The sequence below is a fragment of the Schistocerca cancellata genome, chromosome 4 (genome assembly GCF_023864275.1).
Source record: "Schistocerca cancellata isolate TAMUIC-IGC-003103 chromosome 4, iqSchCanc2.1, whole genome shotgun sequence".
Taxonomy (NCBI): domain Eukaryota; kingdom Metazoa; phylum Arthropoda; class Insecta; order Orthoptera; family Acrididae; genus Schistocerca; species Schistocerca cancellata.
The window spans coordinates 675,502,205-675,524,626 of record NC_064629.1 but is presented as its reverse complement, the minus strand read 5'-3'; the positions used below and the strand labels follow the sequence as shown (position 1 = coordinate 675,524,626).

At 44.2% G+C, this 22,422-nt stretch overlaps 1 pseudogene; it reads left to right on the top strand.

The window, feature by feature from the left end:
• The first annotated feature begins 21,145 nt into the window (after positions 1-21,145).
• LOC126186087 (5S ribosomal RNA) lies at positions 21,146-21,265 on the top strand (annotated as a pseudogene).
• The last annotated feature ends 1,157 nt before the right edge of the window (positions 21,266-22,422 follow it).

Here is a 22,422-nt window from a genome sequence, read left to right as displayed (position 1 = left end):
CGGAATAAGGGGAACCAGCCCGCATTCGTCGAGGCATATGGAAAACCGCCTTAAAAACCATCCACAAGCTGTCTGGCACACCGGGCCTCGACACTTATCCGCCGGGAAGCAGTGCGTTAGACCGCACGGCTAGCCGGGCGGGCATATGATACTACTACTACTACTGCTGCTGCTGCTACTAGTACAACTACTGTTATTATTACCAGTCACCCAGGGCTTAAAGGAGGGAGGGTCAAGTGCTCTGACCCGAAGCGTTGCGGCAATTCACGTGTTTAATTAGCTGAACCCCAGACCGGCACTCAGTATTCTCCGCCTCTCTCGAGCGTTAAAAACCACTTTAATGATAGCTAATACACAACCATCACGGACCTTCAGCACACCCACTTGAAGTAGCCGGCGTTAGATGGAGACTTCTTCTATACAGGTATCAGTACTTCGGAGTACCGATGGAACAAATGTTTGGACGAAGATGGTACCTTTGCTGAAAAGTCCCTTAGTACAGTATACGAGAGTGTGGAATAAAATGCAAGGTTCTTGTTACCTTTGTTATGGCTTACCCTCGTACAGAGCATTCTCTTTCTGGTAGAGCTATGAAAAGTGAATATGTTTTTTAAGGTAAATTTTACAATACCCAAAACAAAATTAGTTAAAAAAGAGGCAAAGTATAATAACTTAAGTTCTAGATGCTGTCCTCCTGTCAGATGTGGTTGCCATTGACTGTTGACTAGAGACCGCTTTTTTTACTGTCAGTGAATTTTTGGGGAAGCGTGAGCCATTACTTCCAGTATGCAACATTGTGACAGTGTAGGAGTGCTGCTGGTTGCGTTCTGACCTATCACCCAGTGTTTCCCATCTGTCAGTACCATCGAAGAAGTACGTTAGTTGTAGAGGATCACGTAGACCATCAGCCCTCCCTCGTGACGCGTTACGTGGTTGCTGGTGTCGGTCGAGTTTTTGCAGGCAGTGTTATGTTATCGCAGCTACCACATCGCTACGTGTCAATTAACTGAAGAATCGGCTAAAATACGAGGGGTGGAACATAAATAGTGGCAACTATTTATTCACAACCCATACAGAAGAGTTACATGTTTGCACCTGTTACTTTCCTTCAAAGTAGTCACCAGCGTTGTGTAGAACCCGTTGCCAGTGATGTGGAAGACGTAGTATACCGTTAGCAGATTGTGTTGATGGTGTGAATGGAGCGGTCTACTGCCTGTCGAATCTGTGGAACAGTTTTGAAGCGAATGCCACGAAGTGGTTCCATCATCTTCGGAATCAAATCAAAGCCACAAGGGCTTAATTCCGGGGAGTATGGTGGATGGTACAATACTTCCCAGTCCCATCGACCGAACAGAGCAGCCATAGCTTGCGCTGTATGCGTACGCGCATTGTCGTGCAAAGTGATGGGTGGGCTGCGCAGAAAGTGTCGCCGCTTCTTTCGCAAAGCTGGTCGCAGGTGATGCTCCAAAAACGAACAGTAATACTGTGCACTGACGGTCTGCCGTGGAGGAACGTAATGCGTTAGGAGAACACCGTCACAGTCGTACACGAGAATCACCATAACTTTAGACCGCTCCATTTGCACCATCAATGGAACAGCCTCTGCTGACCTTATACTACGCCTTCCACATCGCTGGCAACGGGTTCTACACAACGCTGGTGACTACTTTGAAAGACAGTAACAGGTGCAAACATGTAACTCTTCTGTATCGGTTGTGAATAAATAGTGGCCACTATTTAATTTCCAACCCTCGTATTTACACTCTTGTTTGGAGGTACACACTTGATAGCGGGGTGTTGTCAACAATATAACTGACAGTCACTGACATTTCGCATTCACCCAACTGCAGTGAGTCGTAGACGTACGGCAGGCGTGCTAACATTTGCAATGGACAGAAAAAAAATGAAGTTAAGTGATATAGAAATAATGCACAAAGAAGGCATATGAATAATAACATTAATTCCCATAATAGCACACACAAGCATGTTTCTGTGCGTTTCAATTTGTTCGCAACATCGTAGCAGTGAATAAACCGGGATTGTTGCCGTACGTCTTTGTTATGTCCGCACTATAACACAACAAATATTCCGTGATAACCAAATTTATTTGACCTTCTGTCACTCAAAACAAAACTTAAGTCCGACTACACAACACTTCGCTGGCTGTAGCGCCAAGGAGAAATCAGAGTCACTAGTAGAGAATACAAGTCCAAACCACTGCCAACCAGTCGATACCGACGCGTCGCAAGTTCCCAGCCAGGGAGGCCACAGTACGGTTCGGTCGTCGTGAATCCAGCAGCCGGGTAGTAACACAGTCATCGGCGAAGATTGAACTGGTTAAACGGGCTCAGGGAGCTCGCTTAAATCCGCAGGTCCGGCCAATCAGAGTGTTGGTAGATGGTGCCCTTATACGGTTGCTCACTCTGGTGGCAAGGGCAGCGCCGCTAGGGTAATCCGTATCGATAGTGATGTGTACGCTGCCGCTAACCCCGCGACGACGCGTTCACTGGCGCCAGTTGTTGACATCGTGTGCGGCGCCAGCGGTACTCGCTGTGTTGTAGCACGCCACGCCGAGTTGACGGCTGCTGTGCGGCGGCCGATACGACAGTCTTGATCTTATGACTGAGTTGGTAGTAAAAGTTTCCTCCCAGTATCATTAATCAATCCCTCACCTGTGCCACGCGCTGGCTGGAATAACCAGTCACGCTACAGCAGGCATCGGTGGTTTGTTGTATCGACGTGTCAAATTTCTGGACTAGCAGGTTGCTATTTTGATAAGTGATAAGAACAAACACTATGGTAAAGATGCCTGTAACGCATAGGGAGGAAGTTTAGAGTTTAAGATCGTGTCGATGGTAGAGTCATTAGCGACGAAGCGCAAATGCGGTTGTTTGGGATACCATCTGACTCTTTATTTAAGAACAAGTTCTATCAAATTTTATATCATGTTCTCTACACATTATAAATTAAAGTCCTCCACCGCAGTTTTTGTGTATATGCTCGGGCTAATCTTAGGAACTACTACTGGAGTTTTGATACAGTTTTCATTAATAGAGACCGATTAGCAGAGAAAATTTGTGTGTATAATTTATTTCCGCTAAGTAATAACGAGTGTGTAATATATGTATTTTTTCTGTTCCGTAGTTAATTGGAGTTTGGAGTGCCATCTCGTGATCTCGTGGAATGACAACTACGAACTGGTCGGCTAGGGACGAGGTGCTGTCCGGCGGCAAAGGCAATAAAGTAACAGCCACTGAAAATCCAAAGAGCTGCGAAGCTTGAACACAGATTATACATATTACATATTAACGTCCCTCTCTGCGTTTGTCTGCACTGTGTGGATTCTGATATGATTTTCAGTAACAGATAGTCTGATTCAAGGTTTGTTTATATCACAACATATTACAAACAAGTGGTTTGCCTGTAGGTATTAGTCGACCACAATATTATTACACCTGGGACGGAGCGTAATCGGGGTCGATAGTATACGCATAAGTGACCTCGAAAGCATTAATACCACTGTTCTTGTTTACTGTAACGTCACTGCGTGTTTCCAATAACGGACAAGTGCAATAATATCGCGGTTAAGTAGCACTTAACCCATCCTCTCAACAATAAATCCATCCCGCACATTGCACCTCATCAGGGCTCGCTTTTCCATCTGTCCCGTTATTTCCCTACCCCTTTTCCATTTCCCCTGCTTTCCCAACCCCTTTTCCCTTTCAGAATATTGCTTTACCAGCACCCCATCTACTCCACCCTTCTTGTTCCTCAAAATCCACACCTACTCCATCGATGTTACGGCTCACTCATCCATGCTTACACCCCCACCCTCCTACCCTCCTCAACGCTAAGCCTTGTCCCCCTAAATGACAGACGACCTTTTCCAGGGCAGGTTCTTCCAGCTTTAGTGACAGTGAAGTACTTCTTTTAAGCTCAGTGTTCTACATTGTCTTTTAAATGTTTTAAATGCACTCTTACTGTTTTTCGCTTTACATTTTTATTACTCCTCTTTGAAATTAAAACGGCTAAAGTCAAATTTCTTATAAATAAAATCTTCCATAAATTTCATCTTTAAAATGTTTTACTTCGCTCGTAAATATCTCACATGTAAGTTAGCGTTTTCTTGTCTTAGTTTTACTTGTCTCTTGGCTGAAGAGAGGTGTTGAATTTACCGCTGACAGGCCATCCAACACCCATGCGGGGCAAATTGGATGAAATAACAATAAAGAACAGTAAATACTTAGTACTACCCATGCGAAGCTGGGGCGGGTCGCTAACTATAGATAAAGCATAAGTTTAAAAACATGTACTCTGGAGGAACAGTGTTTCAATCACCGTATGGGCATTATATTTACATTTTCTACAGTTTCCATAAATAATTTCAGGTAATTGCTGGAACTGTAGCTGATGTCCTTCGTCATGCTTGTCCAAGTGAGGTGGTGCTTCGTCTCTAAGGACCACTACGTCTATATGATGCTAAATTCTAACCTTTATGTCTGTGTTGTTTCCCTGCTGTTAGACAACCACGTTGGGAAATTAGGCGTGGCCTTGCTGAAAGCCGGCCGGAGTGGCCGAGCGGTTCTAGGCGCTACAGTCTGGAACCGCACGACCACTACGGTCGCAGATTCGAATCCTGCCTTGGGCATGGATGTGTGTGATGTCCTTAGGTTAGTTAGGTTTAATTAGTTCTAAGTTCTAGGGGACTGATGACCTCAGAAGTTAAGTCCCATAGTGCTCAGAGCCATTTTTGAATCTTGCTGAAAGAAACACTGTGACGTTTTTCTGAAATAGTTCAGGGAAACAGAGGGGAATTTAAATCAGGATAGCTGCACCATGTGATATAATTCTAATGAATCTTCCTCTCAGTTGTAAATCAAAGATCGATTGGTAACTCTGAGACTGCTTCAGAAGGAACGCCCATTGTTCAACGTAACCTAAATTTTCGAATGGTGAAAGTTGGTTCAGATGTAACATAACAGAAACGTTTGGTTACTCCCCATTTTGATCTTTTTGCTTACATTTATTTATCAAATTTCTTCAGTTGATTCAGGTTTTTGTGTTTTGTTTCTCTTTTAGAAAAGATCCTCAGTATTTCTGACACTGGAAGTCAGAACAATCCCGTATTCGTAAAGGCGTAAATGTTTCGTGAGAGATAGGTTCAGTAGATTCAATGAATTAATTCCCGCAAAACATGATGTGAAAGCACTGCTTAGTTTACTGTTTGACACTGTTTTCGAAGCAGTCTGAAGCAATCGAAGTATCAAAAAGATGTAAAAATTCGAATATCAATTTTAATTAATTAAAACATCGATAAAAATCCACGTCTAGATTTATAATGGATGACTGAAAGGCAGTCTTTGTAGTTTTTGTAGGATTTTAGCCCTTCCATCCTCACGTCAACACAGTTCAAACAGTAAACAGAGAGGGCAAAATATAAGCGACAGTCAAATGAAAACGAGGCAGACTATATAGCGAGCATGGTGCGGAAGTTGGTAACGCAGAGTGGTATGCGTATAAAAGTGCCCTTTATTGGGAACAAGGAAGGAACAGCTAGAACGTTCTCCGCTGCGCCAATTGTCTGTGAGACGTGCTCGACGTGAGGTCAGTGAGTCGTGCGTGCGTCCGACTTCACCAGGAGGCTGGGAAATAGGAACAGCAAGATGCAATGTGCTTTTTGAGCCGAATAGCAAGCGTCAGAGCCAACAATGGAAGCACATGGATTCAATACCACCAAAAAAATCCAAAGCCGTACATTCCAGCTCCGGAAAAGTCGTGATGACCTTTTTCTTTGACTGCAGGCTTCCGCTGTTCATTGACTTTCTGGAACACGGAGCAACAAATAACGCAAAGCGGAAAGCAGAAACCTTGCAAAATTTGAAGTGCGCCATCAAGACCAATCGTCCAGGAAAGTTGACGAACGGCATCATTCTGCTGCAGGATAATGCCCGTCCACATGTTGCCAAGGTTGTTTCGACACCGCTACAGAAGTTTCGCTGCAGAGATCTTATACATCTTCCATACAGTCCCGATCCCTCCCCATGCGAAATCCATATTTTTGGAGCCCTAGCCGTCGATTTGCCTCGGAAGAAGAGGTGCGCGCCTGGATACAATCACGGTTATGCAGGCAACCGCAAGAATTTTTCCATGAAGACATTGATCGTCTTGTCTCACAGTACGGAAAGTGAGTTCACAATCTTGCTTTTGTAGTGTAACTCTCTGAGAAGATGAAAATAACAGGCTCACTGGATCACATGGCACGTAACGAATCCGTGTTTCGTGAGGCTGTGGACGCAGCAAGACGAAAATTAAGCGATACAGTGCGTACAACTGAAAATTGGCTCCATAATAGGAAAAGTGATGTTTGGAAAACGTTATATTCACAGTATTCCCTTCTAACCGATCGCTCAGTGTATTGGTAAATACAAGGGTTGTCCAGAAAGTAAGTTCCGATCGCGAAATGCAAACCACTGGGAAAATCCGGTAAAGCTTTGCACATATGTGTTGGGCAGTGTCTCTAGTATGCACGTCGCTCGTGTCGTGTCGCTCTTTTCAGTTTTGAGTGAACAGTGAGCACGTAAAGATGCGTAGGGAATAGCGTCTCCCGCCAAGTACGAGGGACCTGTTAGAGATTTCGCCTGTGTCATGCAGCCCACATAACACAAACGTCGAACAGTTCCTTCTTCATGCCAATATTATTCTCGGCTGCACACTGCAGGGGCAATGAAGACGCTCCTGCAGCATTTCCGATGAGAAATGTTTGATCACCCACAATACAGTCCGTAATTGGCTCCCCCTGAGTCTCATCTCTGCTCACAAGAACCGCTGGCTATGAAGACAAAATTTTTCCACAGACAACGAGCTGCAGACCAGTGCAGATAACTGACAGAAAGCACAGGCTGCTACTTACTGGTTCAAATGGCTCTGAGCACTATGGGACTCAACTTCTGAGGTCATAAGTCCCCTATAACTTAGAACTAGTTAAACCTAACTAACCTAAGGACATCACACACATCCATGCCAGAGGCAGGATTCGAACCTGCGACCGTAGCGGCCTCGCGGTTCCAGAACTGCTGCTTACTATGACAAGGATATTGCAAAGTTGATACAACACTACGACAGCACTCGGAGTTGGAGCGGCGACTATGTAGAGAAGTAGGTGGAAGGTTTACCTAACTGTTGTAAATAAAACGTTTCTGGTTTTCACTGTGGTTTCCGTTTCGCGACCGATCGGAACTTACTTTCTGGACAACCCTCGTAGTAATCATCATGCCCAAAAGTTGCTTATTTAGTGGGAATACTGCGAATGAGACCTCGGTTATAAGTGCAGACTCGTGTACTAGTACTCCTTTCTACCCTGGTATAATCCACATGTACCAAACAACAGACTCAAGTGACAAGTTTTACGTTAAATGGACGGTCGCCCAAGGAGACTGAGTTCGAAGATGACGTCATAGGACCCTGCTGGCAAGTTTAGCTAGTATACAGACCTCATTTCTTATCTCTGATCGGTGATTGTCTAGTATACTATGACAATAAACATCGGTAGATCTCAGCTACCTTAGTAAATTCAGTCACATCTAGATACAGCACCACGGCACTAACGTCAGCTATTGTGGAAGGTCATTATACTTTCCGTACCATAGAATTTCAGACAAGCTGTTAAGTAACGAGAAGTAAATTAAATGCTGCTTTATTTACCATTAGAACAATATCTGAAATAAGTGACACTTCAACACGAAAAGTAGTCTATTTCGCATATTTTCATACGCTTATGTATTATTTTTATTATTATTTTTTGGGGTAATTCTTCTGATTCAAAAAGGGTATTTTTGGCTCAAAAACGGGCTGTTCGAGCTATATGTGGTGTAAGTTCGAGAACCTCTTGTCGACGCCTATTCAATAGTCTGGGAATTCCGACATTGCCCTCACAGTATATATTTTCTTTAATGTCGTTTGTCGTTAGCAATATTAGCTTATTCCCAAGAGTTATCAGCTTTCACTCAGTTAATACTAGGCAGAAATCAAATCTGCATGTGGAATGCACTTCCTTGACTCTTGTGGAGAAAGGAGTGCACTATTCTGCTGCATCCATTTTCAATAAGCTACCACAAGAACTCAAAAATCTTAGCAGTAGCCCAAACGCTTTTAAGTTTAAACTGAAGAGTTTCCTCATGGCTCACTCCTTCTGTTCTGTCCAGGAGCTACTGGAAGAGCTGAAAAATTAAGCAAATTCCAGTATTACATTGTTGATTTTCTTTATTTAAACTTACGAATTGTCGCCTGAATACGTTTTTTGTATTTCATTTTATCTGTGTCTACTATCGTGTTTTAATTTCATGTATAGACTCGTTCCATGACCATGGAGACTTCTCCTTAATTTGGTCCCACTGAACAATAAATAAATAAATAAAAATAAATAAAAAAACATTATTTGATTTATGCATCAGTCCTACATGGGATACATTTAAAGTTGCGTGCTCTACTGGACACACGCAACACATTTCATCAAATACACTCGGTGCTAATGACGTTGGAATGGTCGATATACAAATTCCCATTGTCGAATTACAGATGCCAGAAACAAAGCATACGTTTTTGTGCACTGTGGAAGTTTATGAGCTCAAATAACACCAAGATTCCCGCCTATCACACGGCTACCGGTTAATTATTATTGAGATTCTTAGCTCATTGCAGAAGACGCGGGTACAGCACCCACCCACCCACCCGCACACACACACACACACACACACACACACACACACACACACACACACACACACCTGTATCGTGATTGACATAGCAGGCGTGCTGCAGAGCTGGTGAAGCAAGGCGACGTGATCGGCGTGTGGGCCTGGCTCGCGCCGGCCTTGGCGGCAAGGTAACGCTGAGGTCGCGTGCGCTGGCTCGCTGCCAGCGCTTCTGTGGCCCGCAGATTACTCATTCCGCTAGCGCGTGCTTCATCCCACTCCGTAGACGCATAAAGACACCTCACTCTCTCTTATCCCTACCCAAAATACCTCCTTACCTCAGTCAACTCGAAATACAAGCTATTTTGACAAATACACAATCTGATCAAAAGTGTCCTGACACCTGCACTAAATGAAGCAGGCAAAAAGGAATACAAACGTCTCAAAAATGATATCGACAGGAAGTGCAAAATGGCTAAGCAGCGATGGCTAGAGGACAAATGTATGGGTGTAGAGGCTTATCTCACTCGAGGTAAGATAGATACTGTCTACAGGAAAATTAAAGAGACCTTTTGAGAAAGGAGAACCACTTTCATGAATATCAAGAGCTTTGATGGAAACCCAGTTCTAAGCAAAGAAGGGGAAGCAGAAAGGTGGAAGGAGTATATTGAGGGTCTATACAAGGGCGATGTACTTGAGGACAATATTATGGAAATGGAAGAGGATGTAGATGAAGATGAAATAGGAGATATGATACTGCGTGAAGAGTTTGACAGAGCACTGAAAGACCTGAGTCGAAACAAGGCCCCCGGAGTAGACAACATTTCATTAGAACTACTGACAGCCTTGGGAGAGCCAGTCCTGACAAAACTCTACCACCTGGTGACCAAGACAGCCGAAATACCCTCAGACTTCAAGAAGAATATAATAATTCCAATCCCAAAGAAAGCAGGTGTTGACAGATGTGAAAATTACCGAACTATCAGTTTAATAAGTCACAGCTGCAAAATACTAACGCGAATTCTTTATAGACGAATGGAAAAACTGATGGAAGCCGACCTCGGGGAGGATCAGTTTGGATTCCGTAGAAATGTTGGAAAACGTGAGGCAATACTGACCCTACGACTTATCTTAGAAGAAAGATTAAGGAAAGGCAAATCTACGTTTCTAGCATTTGTAGACTTAGAGAAAGCTTTTGACAATGTTGACTGGAATACTCTCTTTCAAATTCTGAAAGTGGCAGGGTTAAAATACAGGGAGCGAAAGGCTATTTACAATTTGTACAGAAAGCAGATGGCAGTTATAAGAGTCGAGGGGTATGAAAGGGAAGCAGTGCTTGGGAAGGGAGTGAGACAGGGTTTTAGCCTATCCCCGATGTTATTCAATCTGTATATTGAGCAAGCAATAAAGGAAACAAAGGGAAAATTCGGAGTAGGTATTAAAACCCACCGATAAGAAATAAAAACTTTGAGGTTCGCCGATGACATTGTAATTCTGTCGGAGACAGCAAAGGACTTGGAAGAGCAGTTGAACGGAATGGACAGTGCCTTGAAAGGAGGGTATAAGATGAACATTAACAAAAGCAAAACGAGGATAATGGAATGTAGTCAAATTAAGTCGGGTGATGCTGAGGGAATTAGATTAGGAAATGAGACACTTAAAGCAGTAAAGCAGTTTTGCTATTTGGGGAGCAAAATAACAGATGATGGTCGACGTAGAGAGGATATAAAATGTAGACTGACAATGGCAAGGAAAGCGTTTCTGAAGAAGAAAAATTTGTTGACATCGAGCATAGATTTAAATGTCAGGAAGTCGTTTCTGAAAATATTTGTATGGAGTGTAGCCATGTATGGAAGAGAAACGTGGACGATAAATAGTTTAGACAAGAAGAGAATAGAAGCTTTCGAAATGTGGTGCTACAGAAAAATGCTGAAAATTAGATGGGTAGATCACATAACTAATGAGGAGGTATTGAATAGAATTGGGAGAAGAGGAGCTTGTGGCACAACTTGACTAGAAGAAGGGATCGGTTGGTAGGACAAGTCCTGAGACATCGAGGGATCACCAATTTAGTATTGGAGGGCAGCGTGGAGGGTAAAAATCGTATAGGGAGACCAAGAGATGAATACACCAAGCAGATTCAGAAGGATGTAGGCTGCAGTAGGTACTGGGAAATGAAGAAGATTGCACAGGATAGAGTAGCATGGAGAGGTACATCAAAGCAGTCTCAGGACTGAAGACCACAACAACAACAACAACAACAACAACAACACCTGTTAGTGGACATTAATATGAGGTGTGTCCACATGTCGCCTTCATGATGACTTGAACTGTACTGGGGACACTTTCAATTAGGTTTATGTGGACAAATGGCAACCTATTCTTCGACAACAGCCGAAGCCGGAGAAGGTAGGCATGTTGGGGTCTGGAGTAAAGCTGACGTTGTAACTCATCCCAGAGGTGTTCCGTTGGGCACAGGTCAGGACCCTGGACAGGCTCTTCCATTTCAGGAATGTTACTGTCCTCAAACCACTGCCTCACGATTGCTGCTTTATGACAGGGTGTAATGTCATGCTGATCCACGCAGTCGTCTTCTCCGGACTGTTCCTCAGCTGTACACGGTACTCAGTTCTTTAAATTGTGTTCATATCCCGCCGCCTTGAGAATCTTCTTAAGCGCAATAAGGATACCACATCCTAACTATGGTGTCACCGCCAGACACCACACTTGCTAGGTGGTAGCCTATAAATCGGCCACGGTCCGTTAGTATACGTCGGACCCGCGTGTTGTCACTATCAGTGATTGCAGACCGAGCGCCGGCACACGGCAGGTCTAGAGAGACTCCCTAGCACTCGCCCCAGTTGTACAGCCGACTTTGCTAGCGATGGTTCACTGTCTACATACGCTCTCATTTGCCGAGACAACAGTTTAGCATAGTCTTCAGCTACATCATTTGCTACGACCTAGCAAGGCCCCATATTCAGTTACTATAATCTGAACAGATAATATTGTGAATCATGTACCGTCAAGAGCGACGTTCATCATTAATGGATTAAAGTTAAGTATCAAACTAATTACGTCCGCTTTCTGAATTCTAATTTGTTGTCATATTCCAGACCTCACGTCAGTATAGTTCTTCCCTCCTCACGCCAGCCTGCGTGAGCTGAAACGCGTGCATTTCGGCTTCTTCTAGTAACACGGTGTTGGCCTCCTCCGTGGTTCACCGTGGGCACTACACTACACATAATGGCAGGTAATGTCCTCCAGGCATTCGTCAAACCCAAACCATCCGGTCGAACTGACACAGGGTATAGCGTGACTCATCATTCCAAATTAATCATTTCCAACCATCCATTGTCAAGTAGAGTCGCTCTTTACACCGCCTCAAGCGCAGCTTAGAAATGATTACATGAATGTGTGGCTTATGAGGAACTTTTCGACCACTGTACTCCGTTCGTTTCAACTCCCTACGCACAGTAATTGTTCCGGCTGGACTGTTGGTAGCGGTTTAGAAATTTGCTGATTTCACGCTAATTTTTACAACCACCCTCCGCGACGCTCGACGGTCCGTGTCTGCCTGGTCTCGGTGTAGCTGTGGTTGTTCCTTCGCGTTTCCACCTCACAGTTACAACACCAGCAGTAGACATGGGAAGTTCTAGGAAGGTTGAAATTTCTCGATGGATTTGTTATGCATCTTACATCCGATGAGTAGTCCATGTTTGAAGTTACTGAGCTCTTCTGACTGACCCATTTTGGTGTTACTGCTTCTCTGCTGACAACACGATACTTCCCGCCTCCTTTTATATTGGTGGATCCACCTCTCGTGGCATCTGGTGGTCAGTTCCACATTACATATGGGTGTGCGGATAGTCTTGATTGGATAGTGTAAATGGAAACAGGCTAGTCTAATGTGGAAGTAGGAAGGAAGATAACGGTTTAACATACTGTCGACGGTGAGATCATTAGCACTGGATCACAAATTCGGATTGAAGCAGAATGGGGAGATTAATCGACTGTGTCCTTTTCAAGGATAGTATCCCGGCATTTACCTTCAGAGAAACATAAATCTGCATGACTTACCGATATACATCTACATCTATATCTATGTCTACACTACTGCCGATTAAAATTGCTACACCACGACGATGATGTGCTACAGACGCGAAGTTTAACCGACAGGAAGAAAATGATATGATATGCAAATGATTAACTTTTCAGAGCATTCACACAAGGTTGGCGCCGGTGGCGACACCTACAACGAGCTGACATGAGGAAAGTTTCCAACCGATTTCTCATACACAAACAGCAGTTGACCGGCGTTGCCTGGTGAAACGTTGTTGTGATGCCTCGTGTAAGGAGGAGAAATGGTACCATTCACGTTTCCGACTTTGTTAAAGGTCGGATTGTAGCCTATCGCGATTGCGGTTTATCGTATCGCGACATTGCTGCTTGCGTTGGTCGAGATCCAATGACTTTTAGCAGAACATGGAATCTGTGGGTTCAGGAGGGTGATAAGGAACGGCGTGCTGGATCCCAACGGCCTCGTATCACTAGCAGTCGAGTTGACAGGCATCATATCAGCATGGCTGTAATGGATCGTTCAGCCACGTCTCGATCCCTGAGTCAACAGATGGGGACGTTTGCAAGACAACAACCATTTCCACGAACTGTTCGATGACGTTTTCAGCGGCATGGACTATCACTTCGGAGACCATGGCTGCGGTTACATTGACGCTGCATCACAGACAGGAGCGCCTGCGGTGGTGTAATCAACGACGAACCTGGGTGCACGAATGGCAAAGCGTCCTTTTTTCGGATGAGTCCAGGTTCTGTTCACTGCATCATGATGGTCGCATCCGTGTTTGGCGACATCGCGGTGAACGCACATTGGAAGCGTGTATTCGTCATCTTCATACTGGCGTATCACCCAGCGTGATGGTATGGGGTGCCATTAGTTACACCTCTCGGTCACCTCTTGTTCGCATTGACGGCACTTTGAACAGTGGACGTTACATTTCAGATGCGTTACGACTCGTGGCTCTACCCTTCATTCGATCCCTGAGAAACCCTACATTTCAGCAGGATAATGCACGACCGCATGTTGCAGGTCCTGTACGGGCCTTTCTGGATACAGAAAATGTTCGACTGCTGCCCTGGCCAGCACATTCCCCGGATCTTTCACCAATTGAAAACATCTGGTCACTGGTGGCCGAGCAACAGGCTCGTCACAATACGCCAGTCACTACTCTTGATGAACTGTGGTATCGTGTTGAATCTGCATGGGCAGCTGTACCTGTCACGCCATCCAAGCTCTGTTTGACTCAATGCCCAGGCCTACGTTATTACGGCCAGAGGTAGTTGTTCTGGGTACTGATTTCTCAGGATCTATGCACCCAAATTGTGTGAAAATGTAATCACATGTCAGTTCAATATATTTGTCCGATGAATACCTGTTTATCATCTGGATTTCTTCTTGGTGTAGCAATTTTAATGGCCAAAGCGATTTAGAAAAGATTGCTGTATGGTGTGGCAGGTGGCAGTTGACGCTAAATAACGAAAAGTGTGAGGTGATCCACATGAGTTCCAAAAGAAATCCGTTGGAATTCGATTACTCGATAAATAGTACAATTCTCATGGCTGTCAATTCAACTAAGTACCTGGGTGTTAAAATTACGAACAACTTCAGTTGGAAAGACCACATAGATAATATTGTGGGGAATGCGAGCCAAAGGTTGCGTTTCATTGGCAGGACACTTAGAAGATGCAACAAGTCCACTAAAGAGACAGCTTACACTACATTCGTTCGTCCTCTGTTAGAATACTGCTGCGCGGTGTGGGATCCTTACCAGGTGGGATTGACGGAGGACATCGAAAGGGTGCAAAAAAGGGCAGCTCGTTTTGTATTATCACGTAATAGGGGAGAGAGTGTGGCAGATATGATACGCGAATTGGGATGGAAGTCATTACAGCAAAGACGTTTTTCGTCGCGGCGAGATCTATTTACGAAATTTCAGTCACCAACTTTCTCTTCCGAATGCGAAAATATTTTGTTGAGCCCAACCTACATAGGTAGGAATGATCATCAAAATAAAATAAGAGAAATCAGAGCTGGAACGGAAAGGTTTAGGTGTTCGATTTCCCCGCGCGCTGTTTGGGAGTGGAATGGTAGAGAGATAGTATGATTGTGGTTCGATGAACCCTCTGCCAAGCACTTAAATGTGAATTGCAGAGTAGTCATGTAGATCTAGATGTAGATGTAGTGTACATCTAAATGGATACACTGCAAATCACATTTAAGTGCCTGGCACGGGGTTGATCGAACCACCTTCATAATTCTCTATTATTCCAGTCTTGTATAGTGCGCGGAAAGAACGAACATATATATGTTTCCGTACGAGCTCTAGTTTCCCTTATTTTATCGTGGTGATCGTTCCTCCCTATACACGTCGGTGTCAACAAAATATTTTCGCACTCTGAGGAGAAAGTTGGTGATTGGAATTTCGCGAGAAGATTCCGTCGCAACGAAAAACGCCTTTCTTGTAATGATTTCCACCCCAAATCCTGTACCATTTCTGTGACACTCTCTTCCAAATTTCGCGATAATACAAAACGTGCTGCCTTCTTTTAAACTTTTTCAAAGTACTCCGTCAGTCCCATCTGGTAAGGACCCCACACCGCGCAGCAGTATTCTAAAAGAGGACGGACGAGCGTAGTGCAGGCAGTCTCCTTAGTAGGTCTGCTACATTTTCTAAGTGTTCTTCCAATAAAACGCAGTCTTTGGTTAGCCTTCCCCACAACATTTTCTATGTGTTCATTCCAATGTAAGTTGTTCGTAATTGTAATACCTGGGTATTTAGTTGAATTTATAGCTTTGAGATTAGACTGATTTATAGTGTGACCGAAGTTTAACGAGTTCCTTTTAGCACTCATGTGAATGACCTCACACTTTTCGTTATTTAGAGTCAACTGCCACTTTTGGCACCATTCCGATATTTCTTCTAGATCGTTTTGCAGTTTGTTTTGATCTTCTGATGAGTTTATTAGTCGATAAACGACAGTGTCATTTGCAAACAACCGAAGACGGCTGCTCAGATTGTCTCCCAAATCGTTTATATAGATAAAGAACAGCAAGGGCCTATAACACTACATTGGGGAAGGTCAGAAATCACTTCTGTTTTGCTCGATGACTTTCCGTCAATTACTACGAACTGTGACCTCTCTGACAGGAAATCACAGATCCAGTCACATAACTGAGACGATATTCCATAAGCACGCAATTTCACTACGAGCTGCTTGTGTGGTACAGTGTCGAAAGCTTTCTGGAAATCCATAAATACGGGATCGATCTGAAATCCCTTATCAATAAGCCGGCCGGAGTGGCCGAGCGGTTAAAGGTGCTACAGTCTGGAACCGCACGACCGCTACGGTCGCAGGTTCGAATCCTGCCTCGGGCATGGATGTGTGTGATGTCCTTAGGTTAGTTAGGTTTAAGTAGTTCTAAGTTCTAGGGGACTTATGACCACAGCAGTTGAGTCCCATAGTGCTCAGAGCCATTTTGAACCTTATCAATAGCACTCAACACTTCATGTGAATAAAGAGCTAGTTGTGTTTCACAGGAACGATGTTTTCTAAACCCATGTCGACTGTGTGTCAATAGACCGTTTTCTTCTAGGTAATTCATAATGTTCGAACACAATATATGTTCTAAAATCCTGCTGCATATCGACGTTAACGATATGGGCCTGTAATTTAGTGGATCACTCCTACTACCTTTCTTGAATATTGGTGTGACCTGTGCAACTTTCCAGCCTTTGGGTACGGATCTTTCGTCGAGCGAACGGTTGTGTATGATTGTTAAGTATGGAGCTAATGCATCAGCATGCTCCGAAAGGAACCTAATTGGTATACAGTCTGGACCAGAAGACTTGCTTTTATTAAGTGATTTAAGTTGCCTCACTACTCCGAGGATATTTACTTCTACGTTACTCATATTGGCAGCTGTTCTCGATTCGAATTCTGGTACATTTACTTCGTCTTCTTTCGTGAAGGCATTTCGGAAGGCTGTGTTTAGTAACTCTGCTTTGGCAGCACTGTCTTCGGTAGTATCTCCATTGCTATCGCGCAGAGAAGGCATTGATTGTTTCTTGCCGCTAATATACTTCACATACGACCAGAATCTCTTTGGATTTTCTGCTAGGTTTGGAGACAAAGTTTCGTTGTGGAAACTGTTATAGGCATCTCGCATTGAAGTCCGCGCAAAATTTCGGGCTTCTGTAAAAGATCGCCAATCTTGGGGATTTTGTGTCTGTTTAAATTTGGCATGTTTGTTTCGTTGTTTCTGCAACAGTGTTCTAACCCGCTTTGTGTGCAAAGGAGGATCAGCTCCGTCGTTTGTTAATTTATTTGGTATAAATCTCTCAATTGCTGCCGATACTATTTCTTTGAATTTAAGCCATACCTGGTCTACACTTATATTATTAATTTGAAATGAGTGGAGATTGTCTCTCAGGAAGGCGTCAAGTGAATTTTTATATGCTTTTTTGAATAGGTATATTTTTCGCTTATTTTTCGTGGATTTGGGGATTACAATATTCAATCTCGCTACGACAACCCTGTGTTCACTAATCCCTGAATCAGTTTTGATGCTCGTTATTAACTCAGGATGGTTTTTCTTTGGCACAATATTTCGATTTATACGTTCCAAATAGTCTGAGACATTTTCTATGGCATTAAGATCTGGTGGTTTAGCTGGAAAGTCATGTTCCGATAGGATACCTGAGTCTTCGTCAAAAGGGATGCTGTCGTTTTGGAATATGATATTGGTCACAGCATACCCATCATGTAGATGTTAAAGAAAGGGCATCACTTAGTCACAGAGAGTGGTAAATAAACGTCGTGGTCCATAATCAAGGTAACCTGGCCCCCAGTGTTTCCAAGTCATGGTACAAAAAAAAAGCCCCAAAAGACCACAAAAGCACCTCCGGATACCGGACATCTGGCTGAACTGCTCCGTCAACACACTGTGGTTCAACCTTCATTTTTCTGTCCATTTACCTTAGGGACGCTACGTGCGGAAAATTGAGATTTTGGGTCAGCGGTAAGCGTGTTTGTCCACTGCTTCAATACTGCTCAGCGGTGTGGGATCCGTACCAGGTAGGGTTGATAGAAGAGATAGAGAAGATCCAACGGAGAGCAGCGCGCTTCGTTACAGGATCATTTAGTAATCGCGAAAGCGTTACGGAGATGATAGATAAACTCCAGTGGAAGACTCTACAAGAGAGACGCTCAGTAGCTCGGTACGGGCTTTTGTTAAAGTTTCGAAAACATACCTTCACCGAAGAGTCCAGCAGTATATTGCTCCCTCCTACGTATATCTCGTGAAGAGACCATGAGGATAAAATCAGAGAGATTAGCGCCCACACAGAAGCATACAGACAAACCTTCTTTCCACGAACAATACGAGACTGGAATAGAAGGGAGAACCGATAGAGGTACTCAGGGTACCCTCCGCCACACACCGTCAGGTGGCTTGCGGAGTAGGTATGTAGATGTAGATGTAGAATAGCCGAAACGGTTAAGGCAACTGCCCGCATAAAGCGGGAAATCCGGGTTCGACGCTGGGTCCGGCACACATTTTCATCAGCCGCCGCTGAGTTCGCTGTATGGCACACTGCAGCTAAATGTCAGATATTTCTTTTGTGATGTCTTGAATACAGCTACTGATCAATGGTGTCTGTTCTGCCAGACATGCATGTCGGAAAGAAAGAGAAGACATTCGCCGGGAAGAAGACCCATAAGAGTTTAAAAACCAGTCGAAGTCGTCGTGGCTAGGCTCGATGGAATGTTGAATTCTAAAATTCTTCCTTCCTTTGTTCTGTTGACGTCATGGACTTCCCGCATTATCAAATAATTAGGAGCCAACGATATAATATTGCAGTGCCGAAATTTTTAGTATCCTGAAAGTATTCAGACTGAAAATTTCTGATGTCACGCTGACGCGAGGAAATTGTGAGCACGGTTTGAGATTTCGACATCCAGAGGTTGTTGAGCACAAAGAAACTGATTCTGATAAATCAACAATATTCTATAGCTTCTCTCGCTAAAGAACTCCATACAGTATCAATAAGTATTCCTAGCACTATTAGTATCGGGTATGCAAGGGTACTGTCCGCTGCTGAGAAGAGTGCGCGTGACACAAATGCAGCACCAAGCAACATGTGCACTGTTCCATGCTCCAGGGAGGAATGGTATGAACTGTTCGAATAAGGTACTGAGAATGCAGTTACGTTAACATTGTGTCTGCGAATGACTTGAAAAGGTTTGAGGGCCTTAAATACACTAGTGAAGCACCAGAAGATCTGGTTGGATGTCGAAGCAATTTCGTACAAGTACACACCATCGCTAGGTGTGCTGAATGATTATAGTGTTTCAATTCTATGTGGCAGGCAGCACAATCAACAGAGTGCATAAGAGTTGTTAGTTTTTAGCATTCTTACCAGGCCTCATATGGTACATAAGGAGCGCGAACAGCAAAGATGTTGGATGATCACTATGAAGGACCCAGAGATGAAGCGTACTCGTGTGAGTCACAGCTATCAGTTACTGACAGAGTTTGAAAGAGGCTTCATTGTGGGTTTTCGTATGGTCGGCTGGTCGAATTGTGCAGTATCCAGAATTGTGGGGCATTGGAATGTGACAGTGGCCAGATTTTGGACGGCATGGGAATATGGGGGCGCGCATGCCCGTCGTCAAGGTTCCGGTCGAACACATCTGACCAACCAACACAAGCGAAGATCGCTGTACCGTGCGCCAAGCACATTGCAATGCCTCCACTTCTGCACCTGCCATCCGAGAACAAGTAATGATCTCCCTGTAAATTTCTGTATCATCCCGTACTACTTAAAAGAGACTAACAGCAGCCCTACTGGGGAATTACTGTCCCCTGCATATGCTGCCGTTAATACCGCAAAACAGGTGGCTACGTTTGGAATGGTGCCGTGACAGGAAAGCGTGTACTGCTGATGAACGGCGTTGCATTGTGTTCAGCGATGACACACGGTCCTGCACTATCCCAGATTACCATCGTTGGCGACTGTTGTGGGACCCTAGGGGGAGGTTACGTTGTTTCAAAGTTTAGGAGAGACGCAAACGTATTACTTCAGGTGTCATGGTGTGGGGAGCCTTTGAGTATGACTTCAGGTCACGGCTGGTAGCGATGGAGGGAACTCTTGACGACATAATGGTACGTCACGGGCATCCTGCCTCCTCATGCGACGGTATCATGGTGCCATTTTTCAACAGAACAATGCTCGTCCACACATGGGATTTGCCTGTATGAACTGTCTACGTCACGTTGATGTATTCCTGTAGTCAGCACGATCCTCAGAATTGCCTCGAACAGAACATATCTGGAACCAACTCGGACACCATCTCCGTCCCACTGCCAAAGGTCAGTTACAACAGTTGTGAGCCAGCTAGCGTCAGAAGACGATACAACGCCATTATGAGATCTTTTCCAATCAAATCAGCCCATGCGTGCAGGTCAGGTGATGTGCAACGTCATAGTGATAAGTGGCATCATACTGCCAAGTTCTTTGTAAATTTGGCTCGACTTTGTAATCATTGAAATATCATCACATACCCTCTGAAACCATGAAGCTTTATTCGTTTCCTCCTCCAATACTGGGTGCTTCACTTCTTTTGTCAGGCTGTGTACTTGTCAGCCATCTACTCAAAAAGTAGCATTCATTTTTTCCATAAAAAAGCTTCAGTGTCTAAAAACAACAGAAAATCGTTGAAACTGAGTAGACTGAATTAACAGTGAGGGTTTGCCGGCCGGAGTGGCCGTGCGGTTCTAGGCGCTACAGTCTAGAACCGGTTACCTTACCTCTCCCACTTACAAGGGGACTGTTCCTTCTCGCCGCCTGGGGTAGCCTTGCGGTCTGGGGCGTCTTGTCACGGTTCGCGCAGCTATCCCCGTCACTGGTTCGAGTCCTCCCTCGGGCATGAGTGTGTGTGCTGTTCTTAGCGTAAGTTAGTTTAAGTTAGACTGAGTAGTGCATAAGCCTAGGGGCCTATGACCTCAGCAGTTTGGTCCCATAGTCCTTACCACAAATTTCCAATTTCTTGCTCCTACTCGTCATCAGCGATTTCGTCCAAATTATTAGTTAATGCAGGGCTTGGTTAGAAATGAAAGTGACGAAAGTGGGAGCTCCGTATGGACAAACGCTTAAAAAAGATAGCATTTTTTGCGCGCGTCCGGTAAGACATTAGCCATTTATATCAGTGTAATTTCCAGGCAGCGGTTGCACAGCGCAAAGAAAACAGAACACTAATCCGAGGGTCGTGGGCTCGAATTGCTAAGTGAAAACTTTTAAAACTTTCAGTTTTTACGTTAATTACTCTGCAAACACACCGAGATGATACTCAGTATTTCGTATTTTCAGAAAAGGCATGTCAACGGTCTTGTCACGTTGGTAACACCTGTTCTCGCCCGATCACACAAGTTAAGCAACGTTGCGCCAGGCTGGTACTTGGATGGGAAACCGTTCGGGGAAAGCAGGGTGCCGTTGGTTTTCAGGACATGCAAGTCGCTGAAGTGGTGTCCACTTGAAAGAATTGTACCAGGCCCCTGTGCCCCACGACATTTATTTATTTATAAAAGGCATGAAAAGGAAACGCAATGGAATTTAGGAAAATAAAAATAAAATTTGAGAACTTTGTTATTTCTCAGTTACTGATTCACGCGTGCTGGGCTAATATTTGTCGTAAAAGATGGGGAAGCAGTAATTTTCTTGGCATCTTGCAGACGTCATAAACACAGTTTGTTTTACAATTATATTTCTGTTTTAAAGTTTCTATATAAAAACAGATTTTGTTTACATTCGGAAAAGGTTCTCTGTCATCGCACAGTTTAGCAGTAAATCACAGGTAACGCATCATTTCGCCTAATATTTGAGAGAATAGCCTGCGATGTACAACAGAATGTATTTTGATGCAGTCTTCTCGGAATATGATTTCTTCTTCTCTTTCGACGAGATAAGATCAGCGCTGAAGTTGTTTGGACAAATTATTTAACTGGCGACAAAAATAGACATCGCAGCGCTGCCCTAGTGGTGTTCATTTAGCAGGAATCATTTTGATACTGGACGACGGCAGTCCTTCTTCATCTTAAACATTCTCGTGCTATAATTGTGGATTTGTTTGTTCTGCCACGAGTCAATTAATGATAGAAATTTTTTCCCATGCACATAGGATTTTATCACACCAAACACGACATGTATTGAGCATTATTCCTGCTTGATTGCAGTGTAAGAAACGTAAAAAAAAACTGAATGTTAGAAACTTCCTGGCAGATTAAAACGGTGTGCCGGACCGAGGTAGGAGACGAGGTACTGGCAGAAGTAAAGCTGTGAGGACGGGTCGTGAGTCGTGCTTGGGTAGCTCAGTTGGTAGAGCACTTGCCCGCGAAAGGCAAAGGTCCCGAGTTCGTTTCTCGGTCCACCACACAGTTTTAATCTGCCAGGAAGTTTCATATCAGCGCACACTTCGCTGCAGAGTGAAAATCTCATTCTGGAAACGTCCCCCAGGCTGTGGCTAAGCCATGTCTCCGCAATATCCTTTCTTTCAGGAGTGCTAGTTCTGCAAGTTTCGCAGGAGAGCTTCTGTAAAGTTTGGAAGGAAGGAGACGAGATACTGGCAGAAGTAAAGCTGTGAGGAGAGGTCGCGAGTC